We start from the raw sequence: 18,698 nt of genomic DNA, 5'->3' as shown, positions 1-18,698 counted from the left end.
GCAAGAGCTGAGGCAGCGCGAGAAACTCGGAGAGCAGCCGCGGAATAGTGAGGAGGTTATTAATGGTGCCGCGTGTGACTGCAGGTGCTTGGTGACACCGGAGCTCATTCTGGAGACTCCTGTGATTCTGCTGTGTTTTTCTTTTTTGAACCTGGCCTTTGATTAAAAATGCCTCGCTTCCAGCTCACATTGCCTTTTAAATGGCTCTGTAAAGCCCTCTCGCGGTTCCCAGCTCACATCAGAAGCAGGGCTGGAAGTGTTTCACTGCAGAATAAACATACGGGCTGTAAATCCTGTGATTCAGAAGATCGCCTGCAGTATTCCTCTCCGCTGTTGCCATAGGTAACCGGGTTCTGCAAAACACCATTTACCCTGGAATGCAAGGAGACACGGAGCTCAGCAAGGGCACTCCGGTTAACCCTTTCCTAGCAGGAAAAAAAAAAAAAATCCCTCTGGTGATCCCAGCCGAAACTCTTCTCTCATGCGTGTAGGTTCACACAGAGTAAGCCCGCACCATGTACATTGAGGCGAATTACCCTTAGGGCGCGGCCCCAGGCATGTGCCCACGCACCCCGCGGGAATGGCGGGATTGTGCCCGTGCTGCAGAGCCAGGCACCGCTGGCAGGCTGTTTTCGGGACTGCTGACTCACCGGGGCTGTGTGGCTCAGCCCCGGCCGGGAGCCCGCGGGACGAGTTAAACTGGCACCAGATGAAGGAACTGAAAGGCAACTGAATAAGGCTGGCCCGGTCTGCAGTCCAAATCCAAGGTTTGTGGAGTGGTACTCGTCAAATTACTTGAGACAGAACTTTAGAAAGGAAGGCTTTGAACTCATACTCGCCACAGAACTTTTTGGGGTTTTTTGGTAGCTATCAGAGGATCCCTAAGGTTTACAAGGTTTTGCCATTGCCTTCTAATGGAGACTGACCAAGTCAGACGCCGAGTGCAAGTTTAACACTTTCTTTCTGCCTCACACTTCTTTGCAGTCCAGGCACTTTAAACATCTCCTCATGGTCTTTTACTCCATTGCCTGAGGCACTGAATGTGGGCAATCAATAGTTATCTGCAGTTTATGAGAACAGGTGCAGAAAGTGGCCCTCACTTTTCTCCTCCTCTAATTCTGACCTACCTGTGGGCTAATATGGATCCTAGCAGAACAGGAGCTGAAGTAAGGTACTCTGTCTAAACAGTATTTTTTTGCCACAGCCATGGCAGCAATGTTGCCCAAAGAGCAGGTAGCAGGATATGCTCTGCCTTTGCCTTTTTTCCCACATGAAGCTGAGAATTATGTGTGTGTGAAAAGTAAATTCATAGCCCTGTGTTCAGGCAGGGGTTAATTTATACTGCAGAGAAGCTGCAGTTGAGACTGAAGATGTCTCATTTTTCAGTTTCACAAATGCTGATACAAGAGCCTAAATATGTTTTGTTCCAAACCACTGCTGTCTTCTTTCTCATACTCCCCTCTGCAGTTCAATGCATGCACAGATACACATCACCAAATTGTTTTTTCTTTTATGACACAGTATTGCTGCAGGGTCATCTACATATGGGTAAAAATGCAAAATTCCTGCTCTGAAGTGTTAACAATGTTGGTTATTTTTACATCAAAAGTCTGATGGGAATACAGAGAAGTCAGGTAATGTGGATAAGGCTGAAATTACATTCATAAAAGATCATGCAGTGGTTGGGAATCACAGCCCATGCATGGACAAGCCTGTATTGAGACTGCTGTAATCCCTGGGCAGAGCAGGGGGGAGCAAAGGGAGCTCGGTGTGCTTTGTGGGATTCTCTGGCATTACTGGGGCAAGGGGAGTTAGCCCTTCTCTGTTACTAGTTTCAGTTAGAGACAACTTTTTAAAATGATTTTTTTTTTAAACGTTGCTAGAATAAAAAGGAACAGGCAAGAGAAAATGACCCCAAATCATAAGGGGATTGCTGTCTGTGAAAAAGTGCGAACACAGAATGAAATTGTTTTCCTGCAAAATTCTTTTTTTCATGGCTTGTTTCCATGCTACCATGGAGAAGAATGGTGAAGAAAATGTTATACAAGGAAAGGTATTTTAAAGATTCCCAAGAGCTACTGATTGGGTGTTGCTGTTTCACATTCTCCAAATTGCTGTTACATCAGTCTGGATGATGGAGATAAACTGTAAGAGAGCATAAAAACTATGGAGTAATGCATGGAAGCACAGTGATATTTATGTGTGAGCTGACTTTTTTGATTTATAGGATTTATTTGCATGCTCCCTTGGCATTGCCAGAGCCTCTCTGCAGACCTAACACTTGATCCCCTGTTGTGCTGAGTCCCCTGGAAGCTGTTGACATTGTGGGGTACCTGCTGAGGTGTCAGGGACCGGCTGTGTGGGTGGGAAAATGGGAGCACGGGATCAGAAACAGGAGTGTCTGCAGGGCAGAGAAAAGTGATAGCTGGACTAGTTGAGCCTCAGCCATTTCCTGAAGGTCTGAAAACCACTGGAAGCACTGAAGAAGCAGAGACTGGAGCTTATTCCTTTTCCTGGTTTTATACGATTGCCTTAAGTCAAGGATATTTAAATGTCAAGGTTTTATGTAGTTCCTAAATTTACTTAGGTTCGGGTGTTTATAGCAGAAGGTTTGTGTCCTTGTGCACTTCTATCTGTGTACTTGAATGATGATAAATGCCAAGGCTTTCTTTTGGGGCTTGTGTTTTTCCACAGCCGAAGTGACACATTCCCATTAAGTTTAACCTTCTCCCCCAAGAGTTGATACAATTTATTTCTTTTGGAAGGGAAATATCAGAGCTGTAGCAGGCCCAAAGCAATTTTCTTTGAAGGCTGCCTTGGCTGCAACTGCAGATACAGTGACAAAGAGAAGATTGTGGCAGAGCGTGCTAGATGGGCGCTCGGGCAGGAAAGGGTTACTGTCTGCACAGCTCTGTGTGTCTGGAGCTCCAGGCAAAACCCAGAGAGAGACAATGATGTCAGCACTACCTCCAGGCCCAGGGCCCCTTGCCTGACAATGTGGGCAATCCAACACATTCCCATCTGCCACAACAAGAGCATTCATGCTCCTATTTCCTGACCTCTTTGGATTAAAGCATGTGGAGTTAAATATACATCCAGCCCCATGCTCATGCACTTGCATTGCACCAGAAATAGACTTATGGGAAACTGGCTGCAGCTTTTGCCACCCGACACTCGGGATCTGTCCCAACGTTGTCATCGAGAAAAGCACATGCTGCTCTGGTCGGGAGATTGTACAGTCATGTACACATAGCTAAAATACAGCTCGCTTTTGTGCCTGGAAATGCTGCATGTAATCAGCACGCAGTCAGAAAGAGGGGGGGCGGGGGAAGGGCAGCTTAAATAGAAAATGAAGATTAGTCAGAGGCAGTGATTTCAGCGTTTTAGCCATCTGAAACTTGCTGAGTTTTTCAGTACCACATAAAAAGTTCTGACAGCAGGAAGAGACCTTGGCTGAGCTGTGTGTCTGCACTCCAGGCTGGTGGAAGAGGGAGAGCATGCGGCAGGGTTTCATGCTGCCATGCCGGGCTGGCAGACACGGGGAGTGCAGCTCTGACAAGCAGGGCTTTCTGTTTGCTTTATAGTGAAGCTGGTCTGGTAGTAAAAAATTCTAGTAATTAGAAGCATTTTATTGCTTTTATACAGGATGTGTGTGTGGGGGGATCTGTTGCATGCACATGGTTATCGTGTTGTTTCTTTCTCATGTCTGTGGGTGCTGTGTATCTGTGGCTCTATGCCCATATGTATCTGTGCATCTCCATATTTATCTGTCATTCTGTGTCTGCATTGCTCAGTCTTTTTCCTTTTAAGTATTGGAGTTACATTTATTTTCTGTGCACAGATGAATTTCCCTGTACTATACACTAAGGGGAAAAGAAATGTAGGGATAGCTTGCATTTTGTTTATGTCTTTGTCAAGAAATTGCTTCACAATTCAGAAATATGAATGAAAAAGAAAATTAAACTATTTATTTTCTTTTCTTTCTCTTAGTCTACAGTCTTCTGTCTTATCTTCCCAGTCATGTATTTTCTTTTCTCTTCCTTTTTCCCTATCACACTGCAAACTCCTGTTCCCATAACAAATGTTTTAAATGTTATCTATCCTGCTTGTACAATCACTCCCTTTTTCACAGCATGTTTCTTGTACAGTAATTTTTTTTTTTTTTTTTTTTTTTTTTTTAAACCACTCATAGTAGTCCTTAATACAGCAAGGTCCTGTAGACAGTTTGGTTTGGTGTCTCTCCCCTTCATATGGCCTCTGGCACTCAGAATCTCAGACAGCACAACACAAAGAAGAACAAAAATAAACTCCCCAAAACCTATAGTTCCCCAAAGGCTCAAAGTGGTCTTGGAGGAAGGTTTAGCTGATAAAATCCTTAGAGGGTGGTTGGAGGGTGAGGCCAAATGGTTAATGTAGGATAAAAGCTGCAAACCTCTTAATTCTCTTAGTGTTTGGCTTAACTTTGCCTTGACTCTAAAGAGATGGTGATAAATAAGGATGAGCTTGTATTGGAAATAGGATTCTTTCTTTCTGCCCAGCCTTGCTGTGCCAGTGCCAGTATTACAGGGCATCAGTGCTACAAAATTCTCTATCACTTTCTTCTGGTAGAGGTTTGGAACTGCCTCACTTTTCAATTAGTGTAATCGAAGCCAAGACCCTGGCGTCTTTCCCAAGAGCTTTCTTCTCCCTGTGAAACACAGAATACTGAAAACCAGTCAGAAAAAGCAGAGCCAGACTGTAGCAAGCATTGGATTTCACTGGTGGTATAATAAGGAAGCTGCCTGTAGTGTCAGCCACTCTAAAGGAAACATACAGACAAGTTAAAGTGGTAATATGCATAATGTCTGTCATCCAGATATTTCAGAGCATATAATAAGCTGTGATTAAATCATTAAACTAAGAACTTCAAAAGGGTCTGGCTGTGTAGACTAAGGATCTAAATGTGAGAAATCTCCGGTCTTCTTTCTATCTTGGTACCTGATTTGCCACTGCTATAAGCTAGTCATTTCACATGGATCTTTAATTTTCCCATCAGTACCACCAGGAGTTAATAATACTTAAGCAGAACAGTGCCTCTTACAGAGTTGTTTTGAAGGAAATGGAGGCTTACTGAAGGAATCTTTGTGTGAATTTGCGTGCCAGTTTGAAGTTCTTCAGGAGCAAAGTGGAGGAAGCATGTTCAGCATGAGATCATCATAGAAGGCATGAAGGTCTTCAAGTACTGGGGAAAGACAATGTTAAAAACAGGAGCACTGCAATTTTCAGGAACCCTGAACTAGGCTGTGGAACCTAGGAAGAGTTAGGTTTGCAGTTTGAACCGAGACACATGTAGTGCTTATGATCCAGTCTTGGTGCCTGATGGATCTCTGAATTTATTACTTGTCACAACTTCACAAAGCCAAGTAATAGATGAGAGTAGAATGTCTGTGTCCTGACACCCCATCTCTTGCCGTGACTACTTAGACCAGCCACCAAAATTGTGAAGAATATGCCCTGAGGTTTCCCTGCTTTGATTAAGACCATTGTTTTGATGATGAGCTTTAATTTTTCCCTAGAAATCAAACAGTTTCTTTGTTTATGGCTACACATACATTTTATATGTCTCTCTTAAGCCAGATATAAGCAACCTTGTAAGAAATACTCAGAAGCTGGCTTGGAGGAGGGTGGAGGAAAAGAGGAAGGCTGCAAGTCACATCCTCCTGACCACCTTCCTCTTCACTGATGTGTGTGGTCACACTGCCCAAAAAAGCCATTAGAGGATGTTGGAGAATGTATGGAGCAAGTGCTCCATTTCACTTATGATGAAGATAAACAAGGGCATCAGCTGAAGCACAGCTTCTGAGTGTTCTATGTAATTCAGTGCCAGGCAGTAGTGACTGCTGCTTAGGAGATGGATTTATTAAGATTATTAGTAAGTGTTATTTGGAGGTGACTGAAATCGCTGGGTGGACTCCAGAGGATTAGCTTTCCAAAGATAGCAAATGCAAAACAAAAAAAGCAACCCCAAACAAACAAGTCACCAGTACCAGTTGTGTTTATTTAATAAAGTCTCTGCACAGGATTAGCTCACGAGCATTTGCTTGTTTTTGTGATTGGAGATATGGGGGATGGGAAGGAGGAACCATCTTAGCATGTAATTCCCCAAGTAAAAGCAAAGCTGCAGCACAGCATCTGGCCTGGTTAACAGAGTAGGTGACAAGGCGCTGTGAGCACGCTGAGAGGAATCACCTCTTCCTGGATTGCACCGGATTTAGGCAGCCTAGTGTGCAGCAACTCTGATACAGAAATAACCTGTGTGAAGGAGGCTCTGCTCTGGACCTGTCATGTCCCTGTGTAAAGGGCACGAGAGCTTTAGGCAGGGCATCATGCTGATCTGAGCCCAAGAAGTGCCTGTTGGTGAAACAGCAGCCAGTAAAAATAGTCCTCTTCTATAGTGAGGTTGTAAGAGGACCTCAAAATGCTTGTAGACATGAATTCACCAAACATCACCCCCCCAAGCCTATCTGTCTGAGATGGAGGTTGGTGATGCTAATCCCAGATGTCAAACTGGAGGCAGACAGAGCTGTCCAAGCTCCCACAGGCATCAGGCCAGATAGGAACACAGGGAAGGCAGCAAGAAGGGAAGATACAATCAGGAGTAAAAACTACCCCTCAGAAAAAACTGATGGGGGAAGGGGCTTAAGGACCAACTTAGCCCATGTTTTAATGTTGCTAATGTTGCTAGACAAGTCCCTCCAAAATGCTGGTGGCTGCTGGCGTAGAACAAATGAGTCAAATTCTGTGGTGTAGCCTGGCTGTCCTGCTTCAGTACTGTCACCCAGAAGTAGAGACACATGGGAGCTCCTTGCTGTCCCTTCAGCCTTCCCCAGCATTGCACTACCAGAAACACAACCACCCGATGAAGTACCCTTTTTTGTAATTCATTTAGGCCTCATTGGGATGTGGCAAGAAAGACTGAGGGATTCTCCATTCAAGCCAAGGTAATGAAAAAGTGACCAGTGCCCTTGCAATTTCCAGGGAAATTGCTTGTTTCCTTTCATGAGAAGCTGCTTACTTGTTTCCTAAATCCACAGGGGTTGCACTGGCTCCTCTTCCCTTCTTCAGAGAAGTCCCTTATGCACAGCTGGGCCTGGTTTGCTACTGCCCGTGCTTCTCAAGACTTTCCTAGATACCACAGCAAGAGCAGCAGAACTGGATTTTGTAAACCTTTAGTTTTATACAGTCAGAGTAGGATGACCTATAAATACAATTCAGTAACTTCATTCTTCAAGTGTGGGGGTTGGGACTGGGAGGATGGGGATGGGGATGGGGATGGGGATGGGGATGGGGATGGGGATGGGGATGGGGAAGGGGAGGAACAATGCACTACTTAATGTTCTTGGCATAAGCTATCACAAGTGGAAATAGGAGGAGGGAAAAGCTGCAGCTCACTGAAGTGGAATAAAGAGGATGGGAAACCAGCTTTGCAGTTTTATACTGAGGGTACAGAATTGTCTGGTTACCTGTGTACTTAACATATGCTGTGACTGAAGGACATGTCTGCAGTAACTAAAATAGAAGCACACTGCAAGGTATAGAGCCCTGTCTCTAAACTACCCAGTTTTTACAGATGTCTTCAGAGCTAAAACTTGTGTTATTGAAGTAATTCATTCCTACTACAGAGAAGGTAGAAAGTGTTTGACTAGGAGGGAAAGGAAAAGGGAAGAGAAAGGAAGAAAAAGGGAAAAGGGAAAGCAAACAGACTGTAGAATTTCAGGATCATGTTTTCATCTTTTTATACTAGGCTTCACATTTTTTATAGAAATCATAATTTTCATTTGAGAAGCTGATGGGTGAAGAAACTATTTTCTCTCATAGATAAAATAAAAAGTACTCCCATTAAAATAAAAAAGACAGGATTTTCCTTTTCCTTGAGTTCTTCATACATTGGAGAAACATCCTCATTCTCAGGAAAGGAAAGAAAAACTAACATTTATTTGGAGAGCTCTTCGCAATAGGAATAAAAGATAGTGCAGGCCTAGTCTGCTCTAACTCTTGATTTACAAGGAAGTCCAAAGAGTTTATTGCTTTCACACTGTGAAGCTGGTCAAGAGGTGCAGGTTGCAGTGTGGTGCTGGTGCATAGATGGGGCTCTAATGTAGGCCCTGGACTGCTGGAGGGTCTCACTTCTCCAGACAGAGAGAAGTGCTGTGGCATTTTACTGCCAGGCTTTGTGAACCCATGGTAAAGGGTCTTGACTTGGTGACTGTGACTGATTTGCAACATCTAGAAAAAAAATGAAACCTCTTTAGTAAGACTCATTTGCCTGCTCTAATTCACATCAAGAGAACCCAGCACATTATGACTGGTGACACCAAGGTAGTTTAAGACCACCTCTGTCCTTGAACTTAATATATACATAGAGTAGAGTCAAGACTAAGGATCTCTTTCTGTGATAAATATCCACTTTTATGGGACTGTGGCCATGAGTCCAATTTAACATTATGAAATAATTTTCTGTGACAATTCAGGTCCCAACTTCATCACTCTTATCTGTCTCTCTACCTGATATATTTTAGTATTTGGTATTATGCCTAATAAGGAGAGACTCCAATGAATTAGGTGAGGCATTTAATAAAAGTGAAATCTGGACAGTGAGAAGTTTTTTATCTCTGAAAAATCTTCCAGTGATTGTTGGAATATTCTACTTTAAAATGGGTTTGGCTTAGAAGAGCCACATTTGTATGATTTGTCCTCAATACAAATTAGAGCCTCTCTATGTATTTCTATGTGGTGGAATGATTATTTTTTTTAGTTATTCATTATAGTCTTCTGAACCTCCCAGGAGTCCATGAGCTCTTTATGAGCCATATAAAAGGATGCAGACTCACTAGCAGAGCAGAGAAATTCCCAGGAGGAGAGAGATTTGTAACTAAACTGATATGGATGGAAGGAGATGGGAAAAGTAAACTTCAGAAAGCCTGGAATAAAAGCAAATTCTTTAACAGCCTAACAATGATCTAGACTCCTGCAAGTCAGGAACAGAGCATACTATACTGAGGGTGTTTAGAAAAAAACCCACAGGACTAACATGCAAAGTTTTGTTTCATATCTTGTTTGGCAGCTAGGGAAAGATAGAAGAAGGTTTGTTTTCTAGGGCTTTCTCAAAACAGTCACTCTGAAAAAAACATGCTTGTTACCTTCAGAGGACCTACTCATCTTACTGACACGAAGAATACTCTCCAAAAGAAGAATAATTTCTTCAAAGTACAATAAACAGGGCATACAGGTCAAAGTGAAAAACAGCAAACCTGGTACTTCTGAGATTTTACAAACAAAAGAATTTAAAGAAAATGCAGAGAGAAATTGCATATACTATAAATGCCTAGGTCTCTTAATAAACACTTTTGTGATTCCCAGACTGCTTAAGAAAACATTGCATAGCAAAGCTGTTTCTCACAAAGAGACAATTAGATAAATGCCACCTGCTGATGGCAAAGCTGGCTAAAACTTACTGTGATCCATACAACTTACAGGCTCAAGCTTATTTTCCTACCTGGAAACAAAGTCTGGTAGAACTGCATATTAAATGGAATGTAACAGAGCCAAAGCTAGCTAAATAATGGAAACATATTTATGAATATTTGTTCAGTGAAAATATTGCCAAAATTCTCAATATTATTGATAATGAATTATTTAATCACCTCTAGACAAAACTCCAACAGAATCCCTGTCTGTACTGTTCTGCCAACAAGTATTATGCATTCACAGCACTCCCCCCACAGTGACTGCAGAAATGCGCTGTGCTTGCCAGTCCCCAAGAAAGAATTTGTCTCTGCTGCTATCAGCTAACTCAAAATTTCACAGTACTGACAGAGCTACTGGGTCAGGGATGGACTGAGTCAGGCCGATGGGCAGAGCTGGGCTAGTGGGTGTGCTCAGGACAGGGATACACCAGGGGTATGCCCAAACAGAAGCCTCATTTACAAATAAATGGGTGCACATGAGACACCTGTTTAGTGCACGGTTGTGTTTCTCCCTCCATATTGGTTTGAGCACTTTAAAAAGTGTGCAGCTGGGGGACAGATACATGGTTTTGGCCACTGTGCATTGGGGTAGATGTGTCTATGCAATACAGGCTGTCCTACCTGTGCACTTTGGGGCACTGATCTCCATGAACAGTCTGAGGTAAAGGGAATTCCATAGGACTTTGTTTTCTGTCTCCTCCTTTCCTTTGTCTCATTTTCCAGTAAGCTTTTCTGCAAACAAGTCCTTAGACAGCCAGGATATGGGATGGCCCTCGTGCACCCTGCTGCATGGAGTGGCTGCAGGTGTCTGTCCTGCCTGCAGCATCAGCCCAAGGATGCCTCTGCCTCTTCCCGTGTCATCTGCAGTTCACCAGCAGCAGTTTCTCCCTTTGGCCCGAGGACTTTTGCCTGGACTCATGCCCAGATCTGCTGTTCAAGCAAAGGGCAGAAGCAGCACCCAGTGAGGAAGTCCTGCATATTTCAGGCTGTTTTAGGAATGTTTGTTCCAGACGGCCCAGTTTGTTGATCTTGCTTGTTTTTAACTCATGCAAGACACATAATTCAGGTCAGCTCTTTCCTCACTCTCCTCTCTGTACTGCCCTGCTGGAGAACATGCTATTTCCAGATGAGGTCATACACTCCCCCCCCCTTTCTCCTACCACTCTTGAGCCTGTTCTTTCCATTAGGGTTTAATGAGAGGCCCACTAGCTGTGGCAATCCCAGCCCTCCAGTCACTGCTGCAGCCAAGGTCAAGCCCGGGGCAAGAACTGTCCACAAATACAGACACCGGAGTGAAGGGAAGGAAAGAACAATAAGAGCCATTTACTTCCCAATGCACTTAAGCGCTTGAAAGAAACTACCCCCGCAGATTGCTGAGTCAGCAGCGGCTGATAAATTAGTCAACAGGATGATTGGGCCTCAGCTCCTGGCAATTAGCATGGACAAAGCTTTGTGTGTGCCTGTGTGTTTTCCTATTAGCTGCGACTTGCACGCCTGTGAAGGGAGGAGGGACTGGGGAAGGAAATGGCTCGCTTTGACTTCGGGAACACATGGAATTTGAATTCCCAAGGTTGCACAGCATTCATTTGACTTCCTGTTTCAGCATCTTTGCAGGCTACAGCCATTAAGAATAAAGTATGCTGAGAGCCTCTTAAGAGGGAGGTGCATCAACACAGCTGGAGGACTGGCGAGCCGAGCCCTGAATTATAGCAGCAGAGGCACTTTAAATTGGGAGGGGTTCAGTTTAACCCATCAGTGTGGCTAACAAACTGGTACTGTAAGGGTAAAGGAGTGTTGGCAAGGGTCAGGCAGAAGAGTTTGCTGGTGAGAATGGCGTTGCTGGTATATTCAGTATGGGAGTAAGAGAGGTGTCACAGATCCAGAGTGAGAGGCTTTGGCAGAGCTCAGGGTGATGAAATGATAGAGACAGAGAAGGATAAGGACTGGACTAAAAGAGGATTCTGTAGGTCAGGAGTTCAGTGTCTTGTCAAAGCGATTTGGGAAGCCAGGGGCTAAAAGGTGGAGCTGCAGGTCAGGATTAAGCTGAACGTAGAGCCGAGTTCTGTCACCATTTGGCAGAGGTCACTGCCTCCAAAGCAGGCTGTGGCGGTCACAGCCCATGCTGTGAACAATGAAATTTCCTGGATTCAGCTCTAGTAGAACTACAAACACACTTTGTTGTTAAAATCCTGTGCATCTCCTCTTGTCTTTCCATCTCTGAGGCCACCATTGCTCTCAGACAGGGTGTGAGTTGCAGGTCCTCAGAGGACCCAAGAAGAAAGGTCAAGTATGTGTGTTTTTTTAGCCTCACCTTTACCCATTGCATATCCATGTCCCTGGTAAGTCAGACATTACCATGTTATCATCCTCACTTACAATAAGTTGGTCAGAGTGATTTAGCCAAAGTTCAGTGGTGACCTGGCTCTGAAAGGCCTTGCTGTGACCCGTGAAGGTTTAGTGGGCTTTGTTCTGGGTGCTCAGAGATGCATCTCTCTGCTTACAGGCTTTCACAAAAGCTGAGCTCAACTGAGAGCTGCAGAAGCATTCAAGCTATCACTCCTCCTATTTGTGAGAATGAGGGTGAGAGACAATGTCTTTGTATTCTGGGCACCACTACATGCTCCTTTGCTAAGCATAACTGGAATCCCTGGACTTCAAATCCTGCTACTGAAAGCCTAGCAACAAGTGAATATATCTACTTAAGCTTTTAAGGAAGGACTAGGTTAGTGGAGGTGAAAGTAGGTCAGAATGTTTTATTTTCTGAGTTTGTTGGATTTCTTTCTAGGAACTGTAATGCTATGCCTTGTAAGTCCCCTCTGTATCAAGACACTAGCCATATCCATTTACACACCTTTATGCTACACTAAACCTGAGAGTTAATTCCTTTCTGTTGACAGACAACAGAAGCCACAATAGTCTCACACTACTTCACCTTTACCAAAGGAGAGGGGTATGCACCAAGTTGCTTCCTGCAGACCAGCTGACACTCAGCAGCTTGATGTTCTTATGGTGACCTCTCTGACTCCTGTGATTTTCTGCTTGGCTGTAGGCTGATTTGGGGCAGATTTGTACTGATCTCTTAGCTGCTGAATAGTGCTTTCTGAAAATACTAGCTGGCATCTATCTGCATAATTAAGTGTCTAAATAGCTTTTGAATCTGGGTGTCCCTTCCTCCACGTTTTGATTCTTCATCCAGTAAAAAGGTTTAACTGTATTTTGGGTTTGGGTCAGGGTTGTACACCTACACATGAATGTGGCTGTGTAGGAGCTGTGGCCATCTGGGTGCTCCTGTTCTCCTCTCAAGGAATGTGGCTGGGGCCTTCCTTCTGCTCATCCTGTCATGGCAGTGGTTACACAGCACTTTGGTTATGCTGCTGTGCCTGAGCTTCAACACTTCAACACTATGAATTTTGTCATCCTGTCAGCCAGGACAGGGAGTTACAAGGAGCAAACCTGTTTCATCCAGGATTCAAACCACTGCATGCATGAAAACAGCGAATCCTCATTGCCTCTCTGAACTTCTGCAGTACCAAGAAACTTTATAAATCTTGCATCATAAAGAAAAACCCACGGCTATCTATTCCATGTAACATAGATAATTTATCAGATATGAATCCCGTAAGGAACCATGGAGAAAGATCAGCTGAATTGTCTCCCTGTTAACCTTCCTTGTGAAAGCCAGAAAGTGGTTTATCTCTTTATCACAAGAGATAAAGTTCAGGGTAGCTTTGCTGCAAATTCAGGCCCTCAGTTTTAGTTCTGTAACTTTGCAGCACTTAACTTTCTACAATTCTATGATATGCTAAACACAGTTGCCTAAAAAATCCAGACTTGTTCATATGAGGTGCATGTGCAACTGCAGTAAGATCCACACTGACTGCAGCATTTACAAGACCATCTGAAGGGGCATCAGGGTATCATAAAAAAATATGTTAAGGACAAGGTAGTGCCCAAGTGTTACAGCAAAGACTCAGGGGTATCTAAGATACTGTAACTTTGAGAGTCAGCCATTCATTCCACTGAATTTCATTCCAAATGAGCTACACTTCCTGCAGCAAATAAACCAGGAATGGAAACAGTGCAGGGATGCAGACCTATTTTAGTAACATGGAGTTACAACAGATTGTTACTAACAGTAATTCCCAGATTCCCATTTCTTTCCTGAAGCACATTCCTAAAGCAGCTGCTTTTGGCAAAGTGCCCACAAATAACACTCCCTGTCTGACTGATACCCACTTTCTCACCTCTGCTCTTTAAAGTGGGTATTTTTTATGATGGAAAGCACTCAGTTAATTTTGGAGTCTAAAAGGTACATGCAGGATAGGGCACGTTTCTTTAACATGGCCTTGACATTATTCCTCCTGCCCCGCTGGAAGTAATGTGCCTGAGGAATGCAATGGCCTATTTTCTGACCTGGCAAGCAGTGCTATTTGTAGTGTTGATACTTGTCCCAGTGGGACTTGGGCTGAGATTTTTCCATCCCTCCCTTGCCCAGTTCATTTTGTCCAGCATGCCAAAAAGGTGTCAAATGGCATTTTTGCAATTATCAGTTTAGACTGGGCTGGACCTGGTGACATGGAGGTGAAAGGATCTGGAGTCTATTTTCCTATCCTGCTACACTAGTCAGTATCTCTTTGTGCTTATTCAGCATAATGGCAGTATGAATATTTTGCTGCCATTTAGCTAATAGCTACATTTCCTGTTGCAAAATCATGTAAAGGGAAATAAAGGAAAAAGAACTGCTATAGCAGGAGACAAAGGCACAGTTCAGTGGCTGGTTTAAGGGGTGCTCATGCTGTAGGTCGATTACTTTACTTTTCCACAGCAGGTCTGAAAAACTGTTGAGCACATATCCCCGAAAAAGGATATTTGATTTTTACAAACCAAGTGTTTGAGATTATCATTTCACCATTACTGCTAGGTGTTTGTTCTTAGGTCTTAGATACCATTTGCAGACCAGATCCAGCCTAAAAAGAATGGAAGTACTATAGCATCTAAATAAGATATTATCAATGGCCCCCCATAATATCAGTGGTAAAAATAATTAAGTCTTTCTACTTCTCTAGTGTGTTCCATCTGAGGGTCTCAAAGCATTTTACAAGCATTAATTAATTAAACTTTCATCTTCTCCCTGAGGCTTTTTCTGTGCTGGAGATGGTTCAGTCCAGTTGGGTAGATGTGGCTGTTGAAATCACAGCTGATTCTCAAACCAGTGGTTAAAAACTGCCTCTGGAAATCTTCAGTTCTTACAGCTGCTGCCCTTTCATACTGCAACTGTGCTTCCCCATCTTAGTTTGGTGCATGATTTCTTTTCAATTGTCCCATGACTGCTCAGATCTGCAGGTCCCATCTTCTAGCTCTGTTTTGTCTGAGCAGGTGATGCCACTGGTATGATCCCTAAGAGCTAAACTGACCTGCCACTAGCCCCAGAATTACTGAAGTGTTTAAGTAGCTTAAAGACACTTTGAGTTCTGTAATCCTCCCTCCCACTTATACCAGGGGATCTGGACTAGAAAGAAATTAAAAGAGAAGGGATAAAGATCACTAAGTACAAATTTGAAATTAACTCTTCAGGTAAGCATTTAAATTTGAAATATGCAAAATGTTTACAGATAAAATACATAAATTTCTTATCCCATTGTTGAAATGCAGTCATTCTTAGGGCTGAATATGACAATTATTTAACAGTACAGAGTAGCACTTTCATTATCTCTTATGGAGGGAATCAGATTATATCCAGCTGAAACTGAATAGAAGCAGGAGAAGATAGAACTGCCCAAACTGGGAGGTAGTTACTGGGGTTCTGGTCCCATCTGAAAGGAAATATATCAGAGAATCTAGAATAATAATTGCAATCATAATTAATATACTATATTACTTGACATAAAAAGAAGTTATAATAAAAATTGCAATAATAATAAACAACTATGCAAAGTTTGCAGAAACTGTTGGAATACTTTTGCATTGGTATTTATATAACATCTTTTGTCTTGGGGATCCCAAACTGTATCACCAACTGCAGCAATAAAAACCTCCTGAACGTGGCAAGCCATATGTTGTTCTGTTAACAACATAATCTTGGAAATCATCTGTAGCATTTCTAATCAGAAATATGTAAAGTATTTGATTTCATTAATTGGAGTTCAATATTTTGTGTTCCTCCCCTAGAAACCAAACCAACTGGCACATTATAAATATGTTGGCATATAGAATTGTAGGTGAATGACTAGTTTAATAATCTGTATTGCTAACTGTGTATTATATGTTTCTTACTGAGGAATGAAGATGCTTTACAAAGGCTGGTGGCAGTAGAGAATGATATTTTCAGTTAACTGGAAATGCATACTTTGTTCCCAAGATACACAATTATCCATTCATTGAATTCTACACTTTTCTCATGTTTAGTGTGTTTTAGTGCCCATGTTTTACAGGTAAAGTAATAGAAGAGATACATAAAACCCTTCACAGTCAGTGGCAAGGCAGGGACAAATTAAAGTCTCTTGATCCTCTCTCTCAACATTGAAAGCATTGTTTCTTTCTCAGTTTCACTAGGCAAGCAACACAGGACTGGAAGAAAGGGTTTTCTAGGATGACCTGCTGGGTCATCCTCTCCTGTCTCCTGCCTTCAAGGGCAACATGTCTTACTGTGGCTTTTGTGACTGTGACAAAGAAAGAATGAGTCACACTTCTCTGCTGGACACCAGACCACTCATTGATACAGTCCAGGTTGCCTTTCTGAAAAAAGGCAGTGATGGTATCTTAAGGCAGCTTGCAGTGGAAAAAGGCTAGTCTGGCTTGTGTTCTGGGATTATAGGAGAATGGCAGCCTTCCAGTGCCAGGTGCTGGGAACTTGAAATAAAGGTGCTGCTGAGTAGGGGTTTTCTCACAGGCTCAGCTTCAGCTCTATACTTCCCTAGCCATGTCAAGCAGTACCTTCTTAAAGCTAGAAGGCTACTTTTAAGACATAAGAGAAAATTAATTCAGGAAGCACCGTCTAAGAGCATCCTGCTGACTACCTTTTAAACCAATGTCTGAGATTAGTTAGGTTGGTCACAGGATTGGAAGGTAGGATTAGATCGTTCCATTCATCCCCTCACTCCCCACAGAACAGTATAAATGGCAAATGTTAGATTAATTATTCCTGTGATGAGAGCCTCCACATCCTTCTCTTAGGTCCTTCAGGTTCACTGTCACAGTTTAGCATCTCCCTCACCACTACTCCTGGGCTGTTTTATGCCTTTTTTGTGCTCTGCATGAGCTAGTCCTGCCTGAAGAGGTAACTAGCTGTTATGTGTTCACAAGTCCCTGGATGTATTTGGTTCAGTTTCCCCTACCCTTATGTCATATCAGTGAATGTGCACAGGTGAAAGCAGGGCCATTAGAGAAGAGTTCAGGGAACACAGTCGGAATGTCCTCAGTCTGAGAGCTGGGAAGTCTCAGTTGGCTGAACTTCATGTTTTCCTTGGACTATGTAGTGCTTAGCAGGCTGATGACAAATGGGAAGTAGCCAGTTCTGTAGCCAATTTTATTCTTTCTCATTTTATTGTCAAAGGGAGTGAAATTCACAAAATATGTGACGATCTCACCCACTTCCCCTCTCCACTGCAGAGCTGCTAATTTATTTTTGTTTTATAGTGTAAATAGTTAGAGAAGCAAAGCTCTCCAGACCTTGAAGTTAAACCCAGCATGTAGCACCATACATGGCAAATCTATGTGGTCATGCTTCTCATCACTATTGCCTGCATTCTCCATACCTGGCTAGTATCATCTGGCTCCTGTCTTAAGCTCTCTCTCTCAAGTTTCAAAGCATGAGAGGAACAGAAGTTGGATGGCAGGGACAGACAAGAAGAGGGTGTAGAAGACAGGAAGAATGAAGAAGTATATGAATGACAGCAGAAAGGTCACAGGAACACTGATGAAGCTGGTAAAAGCATAAGCAATCATAAAGCACTCTCCTATGGAATCTGGATCAGAATTCATTATATCTGCATACTGATATTTCTCATCTGTCACCTTACAGCTGTGAATCAGCTGGCAAGGTGTGCATCACTGTCTTAAGTAGGAATACATTTGAAAAAACGTCAAGCTTTCTAGTACTCCTAAATCCCTTGTGCATAAGCTCAGGCTGTAAGAAGACTGGAGAGGGAAACTAGACATTGAAATGGAAGTTTGGTTCATTTCACTGGACAGGAAAGAAGGCTGATGATGTCCTCATTTGCTGAATAGATGTCTGGTATACTAAATCATCAGGGATGTGAAAGAAGGGCAATGAGAGTTAAAGACTGGATTGCTGCACATGCATTTCTTACCTCTGCTGGTCTCTGCTATCTTTACACTTACATGTAAGTTTTTAAAATACCATGTGTAGTGTGTTTAAATTAGTAGTACTGCTTTCCCCAGACACATTAGAAACACTTGCCTCTGCTTTGTGTTTCTTACTCCTTAATTCTCATGCAAGCTGGTGAAGCTTCATGCAAGTCATGGGTTAGGACAATTAAAACTTTCTTTTTAATTCTTATTTAAATCTTACAAAACACCAGATGTTATGTCATGATGCTTTAGAATCTTTTCTTCCTCCCGATGTGCCGTTCTGAATCACAGCTGGATGGATACCTGAAGGGAAGTCACTGTGTTCAAAGTGGAGGCTGCAGAGAGCTGTGTCTCTATCTGTTGTCTCTAAAGAGAATTTCCTATCAGATATACTTGACTGAAACTGTCTGGAGGGAATAATCTAGCACTAACTTCTCCTTTTCTCACCTTCTGGTTGGAGAGTCGATGGGAACTAATAGGTCTTTTCCTGCCTAACATCTGTGGTTCACGAAATTTTCTGTGGCTGACGTGGTGCCAGGATGGAGAGGGGTTATTTTGGGGCAGAATCCTTTTAATTTGTTTTGTTTTTCTCTTTCTATAGCAGTGTAGCAATCACCGTCCTGGCAGCAGGCATGCCCTGAGGGAAGGGAGAGGAGCCGCTTCTGAAGACAGAATACTTCATGGCTGCTTGTCCTCTATTTGACTGCGGCATCAGCTGGGGGCAGGGGGAGGAGAAGTGCCTCAGGCTCATTCAGAATTGACCCACGGTTATTTTTAGCTCCTTAATGTTCTTTCCAAGCCCCCTGCCCCTCCCCTTCCTCCCTCCAGTTCATTTCTCTCCCCTCGGCAAACGGCACTTTGTGAGCTACTCAGTCACAGGTT

This window comes from Erithacus rubecula (assembly GCF_903797595.1).
Source record: "Erithacus rubecula genome assembly, chromosome: 6".
Lineage (NCBI taxonomy): Eukaryota > Metazoa > Chordata > Aves > Passeriformes > Muscicapidae > Erithacus > Erithacus rubecula.
This window is presented reverse-complemented; position numbering follows the sequence as displayed.